At 41.7% G+C, this 22,180-nt stretch overlaps 1 long non-coding RNA gene across 2 annotated transcripts in view; it reads left to right on the forward strand.

Moving 5' to 3' along the window:
* Positions 1-6,961: 6,961 nt before the first annotated feature.
* LOC117599928 (uncharacterized) overlaps positions 6,962-22,180 on the forward strand; it is a 52,473-nt gene continuing 37,254 nt past the window's right edge. For both annotated transcript variants that reach the window (XR_008300607.1, XR_004580273.2), the window contains exon 1: positions 6,962-7,553. This is a non-coding gene — a long non-coding RNA (uncharacterized LOC117599928). The remainder of the gene's footprint in view (positions 7,554-22,180) is intronic.

Genomic DNA, 22,180 nt, shown 5'->3' on the forward strand with positions numbered 1-22,180 from the left:
CCTGAATCTTGTCTTATTGGGAAATGTCCACGCTACGCTCTATCACTAGTCTGCCAGACTGCTTTGGGACAGCATGATTGGAAAGGTCTAATCCAGAGCGTGACATGAATAAGTTTTTCCCTGCCTGATTATGTGGTTTGATGTAGTTTTCTAACCATTTCCCAGATACACCCTTCAAAATGACACAAAATCCCACCACCCACAGGTTTCATTTAAATTCATACCACATCTTTTTCCAAGATCTGCACAATAATCAAGAGGAAGTCAGTTGAAGCTTGCCAAGGGCCAGATTTAAAGTGTTCCCGAGAAATGACAGATGGTACCCATCTTTGACTGTGGTGGCATTTGCGAGGAGGCCACTTGGATCTTCCTAGGGGTTCATAATTACCGGGAAGGCAATTAACAGGCAAACTGGTGGAGAATGAAGGCACCAGATCCAGGTGCTGTGGAGCACCTCTATGGCTGCCAGACTCTGCTGAAGCACTCATTTTCAAGCAATAAATGGAAAAGACTATCAATCAAGCTGTCTAAAAAGTACTATAATCAAATTCCAAACTCATATATTCACTTAGAATGGATCTGATTGTTAGTGGGATGTTTTGACGGTTCCTGAATTTCTGAAACTCTGAACTAGTCTTTAATATGGAAAAACGTCTTTGTTCAATTAGAATAGCTAATTTTTGTATGAAATTCTTTGTGGTGTCAGAAGAATACTGAAGATATACTGAATATATGATTTGCAGTAATCAATCAAGTCTACGGAATCACACTTGATAGCTGAAACGGAAACACCCACTCATAATTCATGGACGTGATCTAAAACGTAAGAGTGCTTAGCCTTTGTCTCACTTCCTTTCACTGAGTACAACTCCTGAAGAAACTTATGAAAGTAGTCCCTTAATATCAGCCCTGAGGTTTGCTGAGGGCTTACAAAGATTTTTTTCGCATACACGAGTGTATTTTCAGTCCCAAATCGTCAAACCACGGTCTCGTAGTCCTGTCGCTGCTCCTCTTGTTTCTTCTTTTTCTTCTTTTTCCGCCGGCACAGGCCGTGGAGGCCGCAGAAACAGGCGAAGGTAAACTGAGGCATTGCCTACCTGTCTCCTGAACCTCGCAGGTATCGACGCCACCTGCAGAGACACATGGGCAAAGAAAAAATGAGAGGAGCAGAAACTAGAATTAACATGATCAGTCCTTGATATCAGTACATACCAGTGGCCCCTAGTTGGAACAGATACAGAATCTTGAAAAGGCATCAAGGCATGAAGGCATTTAAACCTCCTGTGGTGAAAGCGAAAACCAGGACGGAAGCTTCGCAACTGTGACTAATGTGCAATAAATGTGCAATTCTACCACAATAAACAACGATGCATTGAGCGAGAAACCTGCCAAAGAAGGGGGCTTGGCGCGACTGCCATGTTTATCAGTGCTGCATTGTTTTGTGTCTGCAGGCTCGCTAAATGCTGCAGTGAGCTGCGGAGAGGAGATTATGAGCCGAGCCCGCTCGGGACTTGGCTCTTTGCGCCAAGTGCTGATGAGCTTTCGACGAGAGGACGCCGACTATCATACGCTGCTCAGGCCGCAATTAACTCGAGTGGCGATTTGCCTCAGGAGGATTGAAACGTCTGAGAGATCTCAGGTTAAGCCTCGCTGCAGAGAGGTGTTCACGTGCATAAAACACACAGCATCGGGCTGTGCTCATCCATAGATCCTATCAATTTTAATGCCTTGATTCTCTTATGTATATGGATGAGGCAATGACAATACAAATTCATGTGTATGCATGCGGTGTGGAGCCAGAGAATTCTCTACGGTCTGTGAGTGTATATCCCAGAGTATAAGGTCTCGCAGTGGAACGTGGGCTGAAAAGCAATATGACCAGGGGTATGATGATACGTTTGTGAATTCAACTGTGCAACATCAGGAAATTGCAGGAGGTCCCAGTCCCAGAGTCCCTGAAAACCATTTGCCAGTAAATTTTGAGGGCTCTGTGGTGATAAGAACTACATATAAAAGTGATTTAACCCCACCAACTTCCATTTACAGCATTTAGGCCATTGGATTATTCAGAGTGAATACAGGAGACCCCTGGGATGGGGTCCAGTCAAAGCGGTGGGGCTAAAAGATCCTGTTCTATGGCACAAACGATGACTATGGGTAGAATCTACAGCAAAACACATCTTGGTTAAAGATTTGTATGATATTGGCCTATCAGTTTCATCTGTGGAATAATGCTAATAACAGAGCAGTATTTTCTTAATGTTCTTAGTATATGGTGAGAGAAATGATGATATGGTATTGATATCATGATGTGTGTCACATCATTGTACACTTGTTATCATCAGGTGTTAGTACTTGGTTCCTAACAAGTAACAGATTTTTTGCGCCAATCGTTTCATTTTCCCTTCTTCTCTTAGTAAATATGTGTTTTCTTCCGCTTATACCACAACAATTTTCCAGTGCTATCATTTTATCATTTTTTACCTTTTATTAAAAACAACACTGTTTTTTTATGTTTATATTGCATTTAATGTCCACAAAACAAGTTAGTTCCTGTTCTTACTTACATCATAGTAGCTATAAAGAGTCGTTCTCTCATTATCCTCGTTTTTTTTCTCTTCTTAAGGAGTCTCCAGTGCCATCACTTTGTAATTTTAAGTTTACCAACATTTTAAGGACAGATCAGTTTACGCTTTGGGGTTTCTCGGCAACATGAATGGCTATCTTATTAACTTAAAAATGAGAGCGTGGTGAGGGAACGACTGTTTATAGCTGCTATAATATAAGGTTAATACGTGCTCTATAACATTAAATGTAACTATAAATGGATAAATAGTACTATGTAGTAGTAATAAATAGTAAAATAAATAGTACTTTAACAATAAAAAAATGTAAAAGATGGTAAACTGCTGTGGTATAAGAGGAATAAAACATTTTGGGGTGTTAACAGTAACTTTGTTGATCAATTTCCAGAATCAGTGCTACACCAAGTGTGTTATTGCTTACAAATCACCCACCGTTAATGGAAAAATTTCATTTTTTAAGCATGGTTTGAGTTTGTATGCTGAGACATCCAGAACTTTTCTTCTGTGACCAGGCCTTTCTTTAGGTTGATTATTGGGTTTCTAGTTGTGACTCAGTACTTTCTGAGTAAACTTTTGTGTTGTGCTGATGTTAATGCCTTTTTTTGTCTTACTGCATTTTTCTTCCAAACATTTATCACATGTGCCTTTCTCTTCATTATAAAGCAAATGAAGAGTCAGAGTCAGGCTTCAGTGTGAATTTATTAGCTGGGGAGCTGATCCGGTGATCATTTTCATATTGTCATTTAATAGCAGGACCGTTTGCTGAGGTATCACTAAAAAGAGCTCTTATTATGTGTATTAGTTTGTGAGAGGTGCATCGCCATTGCTGCAGGGAAATGAGCTTCAGTCATTCAGATGAAGGGCAACAGAGTGCTGTAGAGCACTGCAGAGTCTCTTGTTAATGATTAGCTCTTGAAGGACACACACACACAGACACACACACACACACACACACACAGAGCGATGCACAAAAGCAAACACCTGGAAACATGCAAACAGGTTTTCAGTGACTTGGTGCTTTTTATTTTTAACATGACCGACACGTACCTTTCCGAAAGTCAACAGCAAATCCCCAGGTAAAAACGTGTACGCACTGAAACACATGACTAAACATAGAAGCAGAGGAAGGAACGCTGACATGGACACACACACACACACGTGTGCGCACACACACTATATATACACACACAGTCTTATACTCAAACACACACTAGCACCAAGGAACCTGGGAGACAGCTGCGGCTCTCTTATCTGACAGGTATGCACTCACTCTGACAAATTAGCCCAGTGTTTTGGGGGCCTTGTGTTACAGTGTGCCCACTGACTGCCTGTCTAAAAAAGGACAAAAAAAAAAAGGAAATATATCCTGTTTGGAATATCTGCCCTCTACAATATTTCTCTCTTTTTCTTTCTTTCTTTCTTTCTTTCTCATCTCACACTGACTTCTATTTTGAATGTTTATTGTTAGTCCTTTCACTTCATACTTTCTTTCATTCTATTTATCTGCTCTTCCTACCTTTCTATGTCCCCTTCTTCCTTTCTTTCATTTGTTACTTAATTTTTCTTCCTTCCTTCTTTACTTCCTTTCTTCCTTTCTCTACAAGCTTCAGAGGTGACGTGGTGGTAAATATTAGTTGAGAAGGTTTTGACACAAGTTCATGGTTAGAGGCAACAAACTAAGTATCTCTGTGGAACTGCAGAAGTGTGTAACCTGAGCCTGTGACTTAATACATCATGGAAGGTCATAGTTAATATGTGGGCTGCCTTCATTATCAGGCAGAAACGAGCGGAAAAGTTCATTCGCTTTGAGAATTTGCTTAAGGTGATGTGGGGTAACGGTGTCTCCACGTCACAACACTAGTGAGTCTTTAAGTGTCACTCCAAGACTGAAGTCTTATATCAATCATCTGCATGCTTAGGTTCCTGTATTCACAGGTGATTACCACAAAATTGATCTTAAGAAATTGAAGATCCATTAATTTGTGGGCAGACCTTATAAAAAAATAACCTCCATAACACCTGAGTGGCTCCGTAGCCCTCCAATGGACATTGTTATTATTCTATTCTTTATAAGTGTGACTGTTCTGTTTTCTTGACAGCAGGGGTGAGTTCCTGCCCAAGAGGTAATCCAACATTAGCATTTCACTTCCCATCCGTTTGCTCCCAATGAGTCTAATTAAGGACGAGAGACGGGTGATAAATGCTGCGAGCTTCATTAAAAACAGCCTGACTCAGCAGCCTGCACTAACGAGGAAGTGAGGCGCCTTGTGCGCGCCGCCAAAATGGCCTGCCACGGGGACAATTACCAGTCAGGGTGCTGCAGATACCTGCGAGAACGCCTCCAGGCACTCCAACACAGTGTGTGTGTGTGCGTGTGTGTGTGTGTGTGTGTGTATGAGAGAGAGAGAAAAATAATCAGGTAGTATTTCTGGCACCGTTGCGCATGCCTGCCACTTCCTGAGCACCAATAATGTCACACACATCAGCAGCAAGACAAGCGCTTGCATTGAGCGTCAGGCGCACTTTTTAATTAGCGCATTAAAAGCATGACTGCGCTCAGCAGCTCGATGCAAACTGCATTACCAACGTGCATTCACATTAATGCAGGAGCTACGCGTGTTTCCCCTGCGCTGAAATGTATAGGCTGTGCAGTAATCCACGCTAACGCAGCAGACTGAGGAAATGAGCTATAATGAGAACAGCACTGTTGTACCAGTGTTAATTAGGGACATGATGACAAAAAATATGACACCGAGCCTACACTCTACACACACACACACACACATACACGCAAGCATGCTCTGTAATGCACAGGGAGGTGATCGAATACACAACGCTCTCTGACAGAACATGAGCGGTTTGTGGTAATGATTCACCGTGTTTGCTGTATCCAGTCTGCTGAACTGTCAGTGTTTGAAAAATGGTGGAAAAATAACAGTGAAGGCAATCTGCATCAGCCGTGTGACTGCACTTCCTCCTGAGAGGCATTATCAACCAAATGAACCCTGTAATTGACGAAGATTTATCCTTCACTACAGAATATCACGGCGCATCAGGAAGCATCACGGAGCATCAGGAAGCATCACGGAGGAGATTCAGCCCCCTGTTCCTGATCCACAATTGGTCTTAGAGTGACCATTAAAATGGCTTCAGTGTTGTGATTTGATTTATGGATGTTCACATGCTCTTTCATTCTTTCTTTCCTTCCCTACAACTATCTTTTCAGAGTTGTTGTTTGTTTGCTTGTTTCTTTCTTTCAGTCCTTTGTTTTGTTTGACGTTTGCAATTTCGTTTGTTTGTTCGTTCGTTTCTTTCTTTCTTTTTTTCTTTCTTTCAGTATTTTTTGAGATATGCCAGGCCCTTCCTGCCAAAAACCTTAGCAGCAAACCAGCCAAGTATAGAGCTTGTGTTTATGTGAGCGATTTCTCTCAGGCTCCTTCACCCACGCTGTAAGGATGCTAACATTGCTGATGTTGCTATTCTACATGGTGAAGTGTCACATGTGTGTGTGTGTGTGTGTGTGTGTGTGTCTTTCGAGTTTGTGTTGGAAGTATGCAGGGAGCCAATGAGTCCGGATGTTAGGCTACTAGCTAAAGCGTTAGTGGTGTCCGTGTTGGACTTTGTGGTTCTACTTTCCCATCGTTGCTGGTGTTTAGGTGCTGAGGCGCTGAGCTTTCACTCCGTACCCAATGGCTTTGAACCCTATGTGACATGGCAGAGAAAATCACATAGGAATAGAAAGCCATAAAACACAGCAGTGACCAGGTGTTACCATGGAAACATGCCCACACATCTGTCTGTCCCTTCTTTCGTTTCTGTCCATCCCATCTTTCATTTCTGTCCATCCCTTCTTTCCCTTTCTGTCCATCCCTTCTTTCCATTTCTGTCCATCCCCTCTTTCCATTTCTGTCCAACCCTTTTCCCCATTTTTGTCCATCCCTTCTTTAATTTCTATCTATCCACTTTTCCCATTTCTGTCCATCCCTTGTTTTATTTCTGTCCTTCTCTTTTTTGCATTTCTGTCCATCCCTTCTTTCCATTTCTGTCCATCCCATCTTTCATTTCTGTCCATCCCTTCTTTCCCTTTCTGTCCATCCCTTCTTTCCATTTCTGTCCATCCCCTCTTTCCATTTCTGTCCAACCCTTTTCCCCATTTCTGTCCATCCCTTCTTTAATTTCTATCTATCCACTTTTCCCATTTCTGTCCATCCCCTCTTTCCATTTCTGTCCATCCCTTCTTTCCATTTTTGTCCATCTCTTCTTTAATTTCTATCTATCCACTTTTCCCATTTCTGTCCATCCCTTGTTTTATTTCTGTCCTTCTCTTTTTTGCATTTCTGTCCATCCCTTCTTTCCCTTTCTGTCCATCCCTTCTTTCATTTCTTTCCATCCCCTCTTTCCATTTCTGTCTCTCCTTTTTCATTTCTGTCCATCCCTGCTTTCATTTCATTCCACCCCTTTCTACCATTTCATACATCACCACTTAAGCAGCTTCCTTTCCATCATTCACTCATTTTTCTCTCATTTGTTCTGTCTTCCCTTCTTTTTTATTCTTGATATTCTTTCACTTCATCCTTGCTTTTATTTCTCTATGTCTTTTCTTTCTACCTTTCTTTATTCCTCTTTTTTCTTTCTTTCTTTCTTGTCTATTTGATTATTGTTCTTTTGCTTCATCCTTCCTTTCATTTTCTTTGTCATTTCTCCCTTCCTTCATTGACTTTCTTTCTTTCCTCCCTTGTTTCTTTTCTCACAACATCACTTCAGACAGTCACTGTGTCCCTCTCTATGTGGAATAAACTGCTGTACGGGGTTAGCGCTGCTAGCATGTGTAGGACTCTGCTGGAGCCGAGTATTCCTGTGAGAGTTAGCATACTTCAGAGGCTTTGAGATAACGCTGCAGTCTGGAGTATCGACGGCTCAAGCACTTGAAGAAAGAGAAGAACGAGAGCCGATTCAGGGAGCAGGAAGGTACCTGAGTCCCGTTTCCTCGGGGGGAGTGTCGTTTTCGCTGATCTGAGCGCTAGTTGTGAGAGTTAGCGCTGCTACCTTAACTGCAGCAGACTTGTTTGTGGGCTCCATTGTGTGTAGCTCTGCTTCCTTTAAGGATTATTTATGTCTGGTAGAAAACTGCTGAATGTGAGAAGAAAAAAAAAGTGCTCACAAAAGGCATGAACAGCATGAATAATTAACTCGCTGAGGAGGGATGAGTACAGTTTGAGCGTCGCTAGCAATAACAAACACATTTTATTATTCCCTAGTCAACTTTATACCAAAGACCATTATTACAGAACTTTCTGTGTTGTTTGATTTATCTGACTACAGCTATATCAGTCAATTCCCAAACGTTTTAAAACTGATATATGTACATGATCGACACTTTACCACCCACAACAGCAAAAAAAAAAAAAGAGAATGTTAATCAAAATGGCTGCTGTGTCATGGGAATGGACTGGTGCTTAGTAAAAGTCTTAAACCTCCATTCTTATTGTTCTGATCTTTTGGACTGTTTAGACAGAGATTTCAATACGTACTCTGTTTTTAAAATCCTGTAGATGGGGGGTTGTGTGTGTGTGTGTGTGTGTGTGTGGGTGGGTGGTGGTGGTGGTGGTGGTGGGGGGGGTATTGTTAGAAGGATATCTGTATCCATATTTGGATATATGTTGCTTTCGACTTACCTTGGAAGTGGGAAATTGGATTTCGGAATTACGCCATTTTCAACCTCTGTGAAAAACAACAAGGACGCCTCCATTTTTGTCTTTTGTTAGCCAGCTAACTGTAACGAGTGATGTATATTTTCCTCCTCAAAACAGTGAACTGTTACAGATTTAACAAGCAAATATGTTTGTATGTTGATTGTTCGGAAGCAAATACTTTGTTTACACAGTATAACTCGTTTAAAAGTTACGAAGCGCTGCTTTGTTTACTGACAATGCCGTGAGCAGCCATGTTGATTTGATGCTACTTGCTGAACTCAAGTTCCATAAGGGTTTTTTTTGCAATTAAATACGAACCTTCTGAACACTATGCCTCCATAAACGGATATAGAAATGACAGAAGAATTCTGGCTCTGGCAGTTCATCAACTTCCTCGGCTACATCAATTCAGTTCAGAATTGGTCTCTACTAAATTTTTTTTGTTTGTACCTGCTTGCAATATTTTCTAACAAATTTAGTTTGTTAGACAAGTAAACAAACTAGCAGGCTAATTTGATCCACTGCGACCCTCACCAGGCAGTTACTAAGGATGAATCACACAGCTCATTGTGTCTGGGTAAAACCTTCTTTTTGTTGCATCCCATGGGATTCTAGTGGCGATGAACACTCCTACTCTCAACCAGATGTTCTGTGAACCTTTCTGTCAAGCTTTCTAATAAAGCAAACAAAACAAACAAACAAAAAAATAGTGTGTCTCCTATTCGTATCTGTATTTGTATCTGTTCAGAGCACATTATCTGTTAATTTCGAATAACGTTCCATCCCTAATACACATCAATATCTCTGAGGAAATAGGAAGTAATGTCCATCCATCCATCCATTTTCTGTACCGCTTATGCTACATAGGGTCATGGGGTAACCTGGAGCCTAACCAAGGGGACTCGGGGCACAAGGCGGGGGAGAACCTGGACAGGGTGCCAACCCATCGCAGGGCACAATCGCACACACATTCACACACCCATTCACACACTGCGGACAATTTGGAAATGCGAAGCATGTTTTTGGACTGGAGAGGAAACCAGAGAACCCAGAGGAAACCCCCAAACATGCAAATTCTGAGAACATGCAAATTCTGCACAAACGGGATAGAGGTGGGATTCGACCCCCCAACCCCAGAGGTGCGAGGCAACAGCACTAACCAGTGCTAATCTACTTTATTTATTTAATTCTCAGTAAGCCAAAGAACCAAAGGTTTTTTTAGGCATGGATGTGAGAAACCAAATCCTGCTAATCCTGTTGGTCTACAATGAAAATGAAACGTCAGACTTATTCCATCCGAGGTTTCCCACAACACAAAGCCACCGATTTTAAATCCCTCTTGTAAGGATGTAAAAGCAGAGCATGAGTAACAGTTACACATTACGCTAACGTTCAAAGTCTCGATGTCACGAATCAGCAGTGATAGATTTCACGTTTCTTTCTGATCTAATTCTTTCTCTTTCTTTCTTTCTTTCTTTTGCATTTTACTTCATCATTCCTTTCTTTCTTTCTTTCTTTATCTCAAACTCAGGGGTCAGCTGTGAAATATTTCATATTTCTTTCTCACCCCCTGATCAGGATTCCGTCAGGGCTGATGTTTCGATCAGGTTATGGCATTTCACAAATAATAAGAAAAAGAAAGATCCATACACAGAGCGATTGATTGGTTTTCACCTCGTGCACATCAGTCCTTTCAGAGTGCGACGAGAAGGAACGAATGAGCAAACAAAAAAAAAGAAGTCGATCCCCTCCGCTTCACAGATCCATTAGGTCAGAGGGAGAGAGGGGTAAAAATGGATGGCGAGTGGAGCGATGCCCACACTCCGAGTGTGGAGAAAGAGTCTAGTTAAAGAGCACAGCAGCACCTCATTGATCAGTGGTGCTTATCTATCTCAACCCTGTCTGAGAAAGAGAGGGAGCGTTGATGGAAAGGGAAAGGAGGGGTTGTGGGAATGGAGGGCGAACAGGGGAAAGTGATTTATACTTTCTCAGAAAGAAAAAAGAATGGAGAAGTAAAACAAAGTCACACAGGTTGTGAGAGGCAATCTGTCATGCTAGTCCTCTTAGTTTAGTCCTCGAGGTCACAAAATAGTTTGGCGACGTTACCTTGAAGGGAAAGTTCCCAGAGTTTTGTGAACTTCTATACATATTACTTACGGATGTAATACGTTATTTGGAATGAACAGATGTTCTAGACAGATACAAATACATTAGAAGTGCATTATTCGTTTTCTTTAAAAAAAAAAAACGCAGAAAGGTTCACAAAGCATCTAGTGGAGATTAGAGGAGTGTATCGAGACCCTGGGGGGGAGTCGTGAGAGTGGAGGGGTTTTACAGGTGTAAGCGAGCGGGACAAACAAAGACCGGTTGTGCGACGCTTTTACAGCATTCATTCATCCGTGCTTAGTAAGTGCCTCATCATGGTCACGATGGGTTAAATTAGGCTACTAGTTTGTTTATGTTTTGGGAAACTAAATTTGTTAGAAAATATTATCAAATAAACAAAAAACCTGTATGTGCAATTTAAAAAACATCCCTGCACTAATCTCTGGTTGAGACCAATTATGGATTGGAGCGATGTAGCTGAGGTTGAGGAATTGTCCGTTTCTGTGGGTGTAGAATTCATATTTAAAAAACAAAAAAAACCTCTGGTTTAGGCTACATCCACTTATCCAGATACAGATACAGATATCTGGAGCATTAAACAAGTACAGATACAGATAGTGGCATTGCATTACAGCCCTAATACATGTTCGATTAACCCTGAGATTGTTGAAAGACAAGACAAGCATGTACTTTGTCCTTCTAAACATAAATACATGAATCCATGGATACCCTAAAGATTTGCAATCCCCAAACAGTTTCTCTCCCTTGCTTCAGTGTTTAATCTCACCTGGATTTTGTAGAGTTGTATCTACCAACTTCTGCTGTAATCATAAAGATGGTGCTGTTGCTCATCCCAGGACTCATTCATAATCTGCTCATTCTGAACCTTCTTTCAGCACACCTACTACTGTTCGTCTTTACTCTTCTACACCTGTACATCCTGATCATTTCTAATCCCACTATCTGGTGCCCCAGAGACGAGGATGGGTTCCTTTGAGAGTCTGGTTCTTCTCTTTCTACTGTTTATTTTGTGCACCAATTCTCGTCCAATCCGACCTTCACTAAAAATCAATACGTCAGTGGATTCGCAAGTCCATAAAACCATTCTACACTTAATTCTAACATGGTCTAGCTACCTTTATATTGTAGCTATATAATCAATATCAAAACAATGTCGTACACCTGCTGCCTTTATCCAAGGAGGAAAAAAACAACAGACCTCTCCGTTGTTGAATCTTTAGCACTGTCCATCCGTACTTCTAGTATCCATTCGACAGCTTTGACTGACGTTATCCCTTTCTAAAAACTTGTACGTCACTAATTTTCAGATTCGCATAAAGAGCAACTGCTTTTTGTCTTGTTTTCCCACCATGCGAGCCACCTCCTTCGCTCCCACTTCATCATCCACAGGTGAGCCTGGACAGCCGGCCAAACCCCTCCCTCTTCAGCTTGTGTGGAAAATGGAAAGGCCACCGAAAAAAAGAGCGCAGGCAGGAAAAGGCTCCGGTTGTTCGTACACAAAGCGAGTCCAGGGGGAGTGAGAGAGGGGGGAGGTGGACAGAGGGTGCATTTGTATCTAGCGGTGGTATCTAGCTGAGGCATTTGAGGCACCAGGGGGGAGCCAGGTATAACTATCCATCAGTGCCCTGCATCCTCTCATGCAGTGCTTAGGACTCAGCGAACAAAGCTTTCATTCAGGACACTGTTTTTTTCACTCGTCCTTCTCTTTTTTTCCTCCGTCCTTTTTCCTAAGTAAACAGCTCTTTGTGAGGATACATTTTGTCGCAAATGAAACCAAGCACTGCCTGTCTATCATGGTCGAATCGATATGAGCGGCAGGGAAGTAACCAGAGAGTAAGAGTAAGTTGTGAATGTTTTTTTTGTGTGTGTGAAATAGAAAAGCCATTTTCTCAATCCTCCACTGCAGCCGGACTATTTGTGCGAGATTGACGTCTCCCCCTAGAGGACGGACACAGGACACGTCGTCTTTTCTGGGGTTTTTCTCGCGGATTTTTAAACAGGCTGTTCAGGATATGGCAAATTGATCTGCTGAGACTTAAGCAGAGACAGCCATTCCCTTTGTGGCCTTTGTGCCTCGCAGCAGTACTCCGTGGCCCTATTCTTTCCCAGCTGCTTTTGAGCTGTGCATTAGCCTATTGATTAAACAGCCCTGCTCATCCCGGCCCAGCTAATTATATACACACTGCCTATAGAAAAGTGTAAGCAGTGCTTATTAACAGTCACAACATTGTTAAACAACCTTTTAAACCAAGCCGCTAATCATACGGATAGATCCTTTCACGGAGACTAAGACTATCCAAGCATGCTAAGCCACAGAGGGCTTACTCAAAGAAAAATAAAAACGAATACAAGGACAGGAGGCTATTTAAGCTCCAAACATGTTGGCTGTATTTTATAAAAATGCTGTTTTTCTTTTTTTTCTGGAAGGATTATCTAAAAGCTCAAAGCAGTGCAGAGAGGGTCACGGTGTTCAGGGAAAAAGGGGAAATTGTTATTCAGGGATGGAGGAGGTACTGTAGAGTACTATAGAGCAGAGGTATTCAACTAAATTGACTACTAAATTCCTTGCTTACAAAATTTCAGATAAGTGACTAACATGACTGAATGATACCAACAATGACCTATAATGGCTTTAAATAAGACAATTTAAAGACGTTCTGTTTATCAAAGTCATGCTTTATGTTACCACTTCTCAACACATCGGTTTTGAATTTGTCTTCGCTGTCCACTGATCTTTAAATATTCCATTTCCATCAACTTTTTTAAACAAGCCATGTCATCAGTTCATTAATCAGACCAGAGAAAGTAAATAAAAATGTAAAATCTATGAAAGTCTGAAAAGATTCTCCCAACGACATTCTGAGCTGAATGTCTTTAGCCCTGTAGCTAGTCTCTGGTCTAATGAGCTACCTTTCAATAAATGATAAATGTGATTGGCTGCAACAGAGGCTCTGCTAATGAATCAGCAATGGTCCATGTTTGGAAAACCAGTCACTGAACTATAGGCTATGGTATAGTTACTATTATGGTACTATTTTCCAAGCACTGAATTCGGTCTGCTGAAATACTTTGCTAGGTCTGCTTCTGGACCATGATGTCCCCTGCCATAAAGCGTGCTGACAGGAAACTCATTTGACAGGAAAATCATTTAAAACTCATCTGATATCAAAATTCCTCTAAAGTGGGGCAGGGGTCAACAACTGGTGGACAGAGTAGATCCTGTGTTGCGGCCAATCACGTACATTTATGTAAACTATTTAGCTGAAGGCAGCTCATTGAGAAAGGAAAGAGTTTTCACAGAATATCACAGATTTTTTTTTTAAATTTACCATCTCTGGTCTGATTAGCAAACTGACGACATGGCTAGTTCGAAAAGCACAACGTTTAAAGACGAATGGCAGAGAAATATGCGTTTATTCTCTGTTTAAAACAGATGTGTATCATCTGTTCAGAGTGTGTGCCACTAGTTAAAAGTGGTAACATGAAGTGCCAATGCAAAACAAAAGATTATAATCATTAGTAGTTTAGCATTATACCGGAAATGTTGTCACCAGTCATGTTATTTGTTTATCTGGATGTTCATAAGCAAGGAATTCACACTTTAAAGTGTTGTTAGAAAGTGACAAGTGTGCTTCGTTGTGTGCATCAGTTATCTTCCTCTATCTACACCAACTACCAACATCACAAATAAGCTTTCAGCTCATCAAATGCAGCAAATTCAAGGCCATGGGTCTTTTCTTGTTTTTGCTCAGTGTCACTTTATGTTAATCGAGTCCCCTGGTGAACGCAGAACGCCCTCTTTTCTTTCTGTAATGAGGACATCCTGTCACCCTGCGGAATTTACGAGACAGCAAGGGTCAAGGTGATGTCGGAGCGCAGCATAAGGGAAAGGCAACCTGTCTGCAGTCGGCTACATGGGGACCCGAAGCCTCTGTGCCCTCCTTTTTCATCAAGCCGGGAAGCGCGTCCCAAATAATTACAGTGTTTTGCGCAGAAAGCCGATAGTTGGGAGCTAATGGGCTTTATTTGCCAATGAAATTCTACTCAGCAGACCGTAAGTAATTCTGAGAGGTAATAATTATTTAGCGCAACCCTGGCACAAGCTGAGCGCCAATCTGCCTCGGCTTGGCAAGGAACAAGGAAATTCCCCTTACCAACCATCGATGCTGTTAACCACACGAGTAAACAGCCACACACACACATGCTGGTTATACAATTTGAACAGAAGAGAGGAGGAGGAGGAGGAGGAGGACTGAGAGAACGGAAGGAATGCAGAAAAGAATGAAACAACTTCTCACTTCTAATCAAAGTATCCGCCTTCAGCGCCTCCGTCAGCAGGATTCCGGTAGCTACATCCCACATTTTCCTTATTATTCATTTATTTTTCATCATTCATCTTACCAAAAACCACACCCTGGTGTCTCAGCATTGCCTTTAGCTCCATGTGTTTAAAAGATTGGCTGCTGGCGATTCATTAATCTTGACGTGAGACGTGCACTTTCTGGCCATAACAAAATGTCACATTTCATCAGATTAAATTAGCTTTATCTGTCGCAAATGCCTTTTCCCTGCGGAGGTGCGAGTTGTTTTTCCCCTACACACCTCTGGAGAGAAATGGGAGGGTGTGCGTGCGTGTGTGTGTGTGTGTGTGTGTGTGTGTGTGTGTTTGTTGGGGGGGGGGCGACAGTAGGAGGGAACCAGAGCTTCATGCAATCTATTCATGACCAAAAAGCGTTAGCATTGAGTTAGCCTAACTGATGGGAGAGAGTAGAATTGGAGAATAAAATGGCTGAGTGGGGAGGAGAAGGTGTGCAGGAGGAGTTGGATCCCCTCAGAGTGTGAGTTATGAGTCGTAGGCACCGTGACTGGACTCCAGCATGACCGCACTTCTGTGCAAGAGAGCTCTTAGCATTTGTGTGAAGGATGCTCCACTCGCTTTTCTTTTTTTTTCCTCTCAGATTTTTTTCTCAGCTTTTTTGCTCTCTCTACTGTCTCTCACTTAGTCACTGACTGTAGCTATCTTTCTACTCTATGCTAAAATGATCCCCAAAATGATACAAAGACCATTATGATACGGATAAGAGTCCCAAATTTAAAATTTTTCCTACTTTTTTTTACAGTTTCCCCCAAATTTAAAAATTTACTAAATTTTATTTTACATTTTCCCCAAATGTATATTTTTCCCTGCATTTGTTGTAACATGTTTCCCCAAATTTATATATTTCCTACAAATTTTTGTCAATTTATCCAAATTTACATTTTCCCCCCCAAATTTATATTTTTCCTACATTTATTTTGACATTTTCCCCAAATTTATATTTCCCTATTGTTACCCCCAAATTTACATTTTTAATATTTTTTCCCCGATATTTACATTTTCCTACATTATATTTTACATTTTTCCACAAATGGACATTTCTCCTGCATTTTTTTTGTCATATTCTCCAAATTTACAATTTTTTCCTAATTTAATTTTTTTTTATTTCCCAGATTATTAATTTCACAGATTTGCATTTTTTCTACATTTCCTTTCATATTTCCCCAAAATATAATTTTTTTCTCTACATTTCTTTTACAAATTTTGCCCAGATTTACAAATCCTCTCTATACTTTATTTAACATTTTCCCCAAAATTAAATTTTTCCCAATTTTTATAATTCTTCTAATTCTAATTCTAATCTACTAATTCTTTTTTCCTTTTTTTTTACATTTTAAATTTTTCTGATATTTTTTTTAAAAGAAATTACCCCTAAATTTACATTTTCTTCCATTATCCCTATAATTTTCCCTAATTTATTTTTATATTTTTTAAACATTTTTTTATATTTTATGTACATTTATTAAAGATTTTTTTGTCTTAACAATTATATATATATATATATATATATATATATATATATATATATATTTTTTTTTTACATTTTCTCCTAAATCTAAAATAAATTAGAGGAAGATAGTGGCACATCTATATGAGAAGGCATATATGACTGTGCTATATGATAATAAGTAATCATAGTTTGTAAAAACAAATCACCCTTTGGTGAAGTAAAAGAAAAACAACAAACAAATAAACCACTTCAAATAAAAAAAAATGTAATCAATAATCAGTCACTGATCTACGCACCTTTATAAAATATATCCAGTAGCTAAGGTTGAATGGAAAGCAGAACTTATATTACTGACATGTTCGTACTCTCTGTCCACGCGTCCGATTGTCACGGACATTATGTCCAATCAGAGCTAAAATTAGCCACTGAGGGTGTAATCTATCTTTGCATAAATAGTCTACGACATTTCATTGGATTCATGAACTGAAAACAACATTTGGATGGAAATATGTCTCCTGACTCACTCACTCGCTCACTCACTCGTCCTCCTCCTCCTCCTCCTCCTCCTCCTCCTCCTCTCCCTCACACAGTGATGCAATGGTGCCGGCTGCCGTGTGGTGGGCTGGGGTCCCCCCCTCGCTAACACAATCACAGCCACAAATACCAGCCAAAACTATACACACACACACACTCCACAGCTTAGTCAAGCTGCTTAAGCCCTGGGCATCTTGGCTCTGTCTATATTTGCGTATCAGCACTATTCTGGGCTGATTGAATACTGAATAATCAAAAAAGCCAGAAATCAGGAGCTAAACAAATCAGCCTTGTGGAAAATTTGTGCTCGGTTTAAACAGAATTTTCTAATTCTCCTTAATGATCTACAATGGCATCATTAGAGTACGCTGCACCATGTCCATGTACAACCCAAGCAAACGCTAAATACAATGAAGAAAACCACACCCCATTGGAAGCAGGAGCTCTACCCAGTCACCATGATCGCTGCCACGCCCACCTCACTAGCACCACTCAACACCATGCTCCAAAATATGATGTAATCTCGGCAAACCTTGCCACTCTCTACACCGGATAAAAGCCTTCAGAGAAGCCTTCAGAGTCATGATCGTCTAGGGGAATTTCTCGGATCAGCCTTGAGAAACACTAACTCTTTTGTCTATAGTAGTAAACATGTTACCATGACGACACAATCAAGGAAACACCTCGAAAAAATCTAACCATAGCACCAACCAGGTTATAGGTCTTAGGCACTGTGACTGGACTCCAGCATGAACACACTTCTGTACTAGAGAGCACTTCGCATATGTGTGGAGGATGCTCCACTCTCCCCCCCCCTCAGATTTCCCCCTTTTTTCTTTTTTTTTCCGTCTCTCAGTTAGTCACTGACAATAGACTATACCATAGTCTACATGGTATAATTTTTTTTCTTTTAAATTTTTTCCTACATTTTCTTTCTTTTAAATCTTTTCCCAAATTTACGTTTTTCAGACATTTTTTTAACATTATCCACCTAAATTTACATTTCCCTACATGCTCCTTATATTTATTTTTTAAAATTAACATTTTTTTTACAACATATTTACAAAAAAAAATCCCCCACATTTTTTCTGACTTTTTTTTGCACATTTTTAGCTTCCGTTTGCATTTTTTCCCAGATTTACATTGTCTCCTACATATTTTCCCTACATCTTTTCCCAAAATTTTCCAGAATTTTTTTTTTATTACCCCACAAATTTACATTTTCCCTCCATTTTCTTTACATTTGTTTCCCAAATGTAGTTTTCTCTACATTTTCTTTACTATTTTCCCAAATTTACATTTTCCCAAAAATTTATATTTTTACAACATGATTTTTAAAAACACCCCCCCCCCCCCTTTTTTTTTTTTTTTTACAATTTTTGACATTTTTTTCCCCCACATTTTTGTTTGGACTTTTTTTTTCATTGTTGCCCAAATTTCCCCTACATTATCCCCAAATTTAAAATTTTTTTCCACAGTTTTCCAACATTTGTTTTTATATTTTTCCTTAAAGGTACATTTTTTTTCCTAATTTTTATAAAATTTTCCGCAAATTGAAATATTATGCCCTAAAAATTGTAATAAACTGGAGGATGATGGGAACACACTAAACTTATTGCCCTAAACAAGTAGAGCTGCGTAGCAATGGGTGCCCTCACCAATGACGTCAATCTTTAGTCTCATGATGGTGAAACGTTTATGGCGGGGCGTCTCAGGTGAGGTGAAGGAGATGAGAGGACGTAAATTGCTGATTAACTCTGGTTCAATATCAGTATCATTTACAATGGAATGGAATTGGTATGTAGTGATACTAGCTCTGTCTCTCACTCTCTCTACTGTCTGTCTATCCCCTTTATTCTGTCTCTGCTTCCACTCTTCACAGGAGAGGATGGGATTGAACGAGGAGAACCTGCTGATTTCCAGCCGGCTCTGTGTTCATCACCCCTCCCTCCGTCCCCTGTAGGTGTTATAAAGAGAGCGGGATCTCAGTGTAATCTGTCCGGACTAATTTAGCTCCTGTCAGTCTACACTCACAGCATGGGTATTCTGTCTCACACACCTGTACACACACACACACGCCCATTTTGCTCCCACATATACTAGCGGGAAAAGGACAGGGAATCCTGTTTCAGTGTGGAAAATCCAATTTCTTTTCTTTAAGACGGATTGAGCCGGATTTGTGAGCGGCAGCTGAGAACCTTTCAGGAAAGTTCTGTTATCTGTTAGATAGAAAATGTGTAACATTTAAACCAGAAAAAAAAAATCACAAGAACAAAGAATTTTCCAGACTCACAATACGCTCCGAAAGATAAACCAGCGGCTATAACAAAGGGAAAAGAAGCAGGCTGGACATAAATAAAGATGATTGCGGATATGTTTGGTACCATACTGAAGAGCCTGTTACAGATTGAGGTCTCACTGCAGAATTCATGCAAGACATACCATCCTGCTTTGGGATAGGTGTTTGAAAGAATTGCTAAAGCAATCTGCCAAAGCTTTTAAGATCTTAAAATCCAATTACGAGATAAATTTTTTGTAAGTTTTAAAGAAAAGGTGGCGGTGTCAGGTTCACCGAGCGTGGAAGCATGCAGCATCGTACCTTTTTCAGCGCAGACCCAGAACCGTGTCCTAATTTAGCACCGTATCTATTTCTGTCCGAGCCTTGGGGGAATACCTACATTTGTCAAAGGGAGTGTGTGTGTGTGTGTGTGTGTGTGTGTGTAGGTGAGGAGTGAGCATGGCATGGACGCCGAATACGAGGAGATACTCTACCAAGTGTAGTGGTCAGTTGCTTTCGGTCAACGCAATGGCACACTTACTCTAACCAAGAGCACCGGTGTAGCATCCCAACACACACACACATACACACTTCAGTATAACTCAACACAAAATTCTTCCCCAAAGCCCCCCCCCACTAAGATCACCTCTTAAAAAATGACTCACGCTTTCCAAACAAAGACAAAACAACACTAAAGCAAGAACAAACACCTTAAATGTCATTGCAAAAAAAAGATAGATCTGTGTCTGGAGTTCACATTTATGGAAGAAGGGGCGTGTAGGATGCGTTCGGCTGCACTCACCTCAACCTCGCTCTCTGTCCTTGCCGGAGCTGTGAAAAGGATTGGCTCTGAGCAGCCGAGCTACTGCACACTGAGACAATGGAGCAGAGAGAGAGATAGAGAATGTGAGAGAGAGAGAGAGAGATGGGGAGGGGAGGAGAATGAAGGAGAGTGAAGGAGCGAAGGAGTGAGAGAAGGAGGGGTGCACAAGGAGAGGGTCTGAAGTAGATGGCCAATCAGTGCAGAAATCAACACGGGCTATCTGACGAAACGCCTGTGGATTAGCGATGTGCGGCTTTCAGAAGAAGAAGAAGAAGAAAAAAAAATGTGCCGAGTGGAGAGAGAGAGAGAGAGAGAGAGAGAGACGGGCCTTGGTGGATAAATGAGAATGAGAGAGTAAAAAAAGAAAAGGGTGGGGGGAAAAATATGGGGTGCCAAGGTCTTTCTCTTCTGGATTGCGAAGTGTGATCGAAGGTCAAAGGGCGCAACCTGAGTTGCTTCCTTAAAATCTAAAATCTTAAATGTGTCTGGAGTGATGAGATGGAAAGAAGTCTACGATCACTCTTCAAGTCTTGTTCTCACGGGATGGCGAGGATGGCATCTTGTACTTGCTCCGGAATCTTGAGTCGGCCCTCCCTCTTTCCCTCCCTCCTTCCCTGATCCCACCGTTCTCTCTCCCTTTAATCTCCTCGGGGGTCCCACTGTCTCTCTCCGTATCCCGTATATCGGCTCCGGATCATCAAGCGCTACGTCTTGGGTGGTTCAACAGCCCCCTCTCCCCCCACCATCACACCTCTCCACCCCTCCACACCACCTCTTTATACCCACAGATAATACAAGGATTGAGGGGAAAAAAATGCCACTTCTCGCAAAAAAAAAAAAAAAAAAAACCCTGCACCAGGTGTTCCGTCCAGATTGGCCACTCGTCTGGATCGGGAAGGGTGCAGGCAATCTCCAGCTCCAATTATTTCGGCCTCAAAAGCCGAAAAAGAGGACAAGGGTCTGACTCAAAAAGGCCTTTTGGTGTGGAAAGGAATGGAATGGAATGAAAAGTGCTTTTCAGCGTCGCCGAAGTCCTGAGAATTCTACACAATTAGACCGAAAATGTCCCAAACTGTGCCTCTGAGAGCGAGGGAGGGGAGAGCGGGAGGGAGGGAGCCAGAGGGTCCGACACTGTCAAGGCCGAAAAATCGACTGTACAAGTTTGTACGAAAGATAGTTTTGCGCCCCGAGATGAAGAAAAAAACACGGATGGATTGGTTTTCTTTCAGCAGCTGCCCCGTTCGGTGTGGGTCTTTTCTTCTTTTTGGCGTTTTGTTCTCGCATGGAGAGCTCTTGCCGGGACGATCCATCACATGGACAGGAAGAACGAGTGCAGTGCGTTGAGTCTCGGCAGGTGCTGCATCCGTCTCTCTCTTCCTTGGCTGGACAAAGCTCTCCCCCCTGCTCCCTCTCTTCTTTTCTCCATCCTCTCCTCTCCTGGCTCTCCGGCTGCTCATTTTCTCTTCTTCGGCCGTGACAAAAAAACGAGTGGGATAGTGCTGTGTGGGATAGAGAGAGAGAAAGACACGTGGAGAGAGAATAAATGTAGAAAAAAAACAGGAGGAGGGTGACAAAAATGAGATGGAGGGGGGAAAGATGAATGAATTCATATAGAAGTGAGTCGTCTGAGGGAGGAAGGGAGGGAAAGAGGGAGGGAATGAGGGAACGAGGGAGGATGTAAGCGAGTTCTCCTGTCCCACACACACACTCCCCCATGCCTGGGAAAAAAGTGTGGGAGAGATGAAGTGGTGGAGGTGGCGGTGATTCAGCCGACAGCCTCTCCCATCCTCTTCGCTCTGTGCGCCTGAAGAAGGGAACCAGCTCATGCACACCGAGCCTCCTCTCTCCTCCCCTCCCTCTTCTCCTCCCTTTTCCCCCCCTCTCTCTCTTTCTTTCTTTCTTTCTCCCTCTCTCTCTATTTTTCTCCCGCACACGTTCAGTTCATTACAATTCACTGGTTCTTACCGTGACACGCTTCACTAACCCACTCAGCGAGCCCAGGCAAAGCGAGACACTGAATTCTAATGCAGGAGAGAGAGAGAGAGAGAGAGAGAGAGACAGGGGGAAGCAAAAGCAGACCAGCAGGTGTCCTCTCTTTCGTTTCATGCCCATCTGTCTGAAAAAGAGCCCAGCCTTTCCAGAGCACGCTCTATTTTGTTCAGTTAGTCCCTTCTTCCACAAGCCGAGCTCTACTGAGTGAGAAAAAAAACACTCAAAGGCAGGCCACACAGGGTAGTGAGAACAAATAATCCAAACAGCCCAATGAAGGGGAAAATGCCTCGCTTTTGGTGGTGGGGGGGGGGGGGGGGGGG

The sequence above is a fragment of the Pangasianodon hypophthalmus genome, chromosome 20 (assembly GCF_027358585.1).
Source record: "Pangasianodon hypophthalmus isolate fPanHyp1 chromosome 20, fPanHyp1.pri, whole genome shotgun sequence".
NCBI classification, from domain to species: Eukaryota; Metazoa; Chordata; class Actinopteri; order Siluriformes; family Pangasiidae; genus Pangasianodon; species Pangasianodon hypophthalmus.